This window comes from Otolemur garnettii, unplaced genomic scaffold (genome assembly GCF_000181295.1).
Source record: "Otolemur garnettii isolate 467f Iridium unplaced genomic scaffold, OtoGar3 scaffold00044, whole genome shotgun sequence".
NCBI lineage: Eukaryota > Metazoa > Chordata > Mammalia > Primates > Galagidae > Otolemur > Otolemur garnettii.
The window spans coordinates 11,229,679-11,230,831 of record NW_003852439.1 but is presented as its reverse complement, the minus strand read 5'-3'; the positions used below and the strand labels follow the sequence as shown (position 1 = coordinate 11,230,831).

The 1,153-nt window shown below is 48.7% G+C and overlaps 1 protein-coding gene across 1 annotated transcript in view; it reads left to right on the top strand.

Annotated features, from left to right (window-relative positions):
- The window catches only part of ZNF500 (zinc finger protein 500), a 15,480-nt gene that overhangs the window by 2,598 nt on the left and 11,729 nt on the right, over positions 1-1,153 (top strand). The window lies entirely within an intron of this gene.

Sequence of the window (1,153 nt, the reverse complement as noted above, 5' to 3'; positions counted from 1 at the left end):
TAACCTGGGGTACAGTGATTCATGCCTATAATCCCAGCACTTTGGGAAGCCAAGTTGGGGGGATCACTTGAGGCCAGAATTTTCAGACCTGCCTAGGCAACGTAATGAAACCCTGTCGCCATTAAAACATTTAAAAATTAGCTGTGTGCAGTGGCATGTGCCTGTAGTCTCAGTACCTGGGAGGCTGAGGCAGGAGGGTCACTTGAGCACAGGAGTTGGAGGCTGCAGTGACCTGTGATTGCACCACTGTACTATAGCCTGGATGACAGAGCAAGATGCTATCTCCAAAAAGCCTCCAAAATGTAGTCACATGTAGCTCGTGCCTGCTGTACAGGACAGCACAGATAGGACACTTCTATCAGTGCAGAAAGCTCTGTTGACAGCACCTCTCTAGAGAACACGCCAGCTCTTTGCATTGACATTTAGAGGAGGAAGGGAAGCCTCACACAGATTCCTCCTGCTTTAGTTTTAGTTTAGTTTTAGTCACTAAACTCCTTGAGATTAAAAATGAAAACTTCTTTCACCTTGGTGCCAATTAAAAAAAAAAATTCCTGCCACCTTTTGTCACAGTTCATTTCTCAGTGCCAGTGCCAGTAGGTCCCCTTTCTCCCCACAGCAGTGACAGTGGCCACACACTGCTGTTTTCTGCAGGCAGTGGAACAGACATCCCTAAGACTTGGCCACAACATCAGTTGCCTGTGGTAGCAAATCCTGCTGTTACAGGATCCCTTCCCAGCAGCCTCTTTCCCAGCCCCTCTGGCTTTGGGGCTCAGGATCCCTGGCTGGCTTCTCCCGTCTGTGTGCACCATCATCTCTGCCCATGTACCACATGGCTGTCACTGAGCAGAGAGGGGTAGGCCCCACTTTCTGAGGGGACTGATCTTTTTAGAGGCGTGCAGTGCTGAGTGAGAGGGAGGCTGAGGCAGGGGTCCCCAGCACTGGCTTTGTAGCTCCCTGGTAAGGTCTCTTGTCCCAAGTACTGTTTTAGAGCTCGATCCTGAGACCCAGTTTCATCCAAGTTACTTGTTCTGTAATTAGAAAATCAATCATCTCAGAGCACCTGTGGATGATTTCAAATATTCTAGCAAATATAGTAATGTGAACTTCTAAAATGAGGCTGGGGCTGATTGAGTGCCCTTCTGGTCCAGAGTCT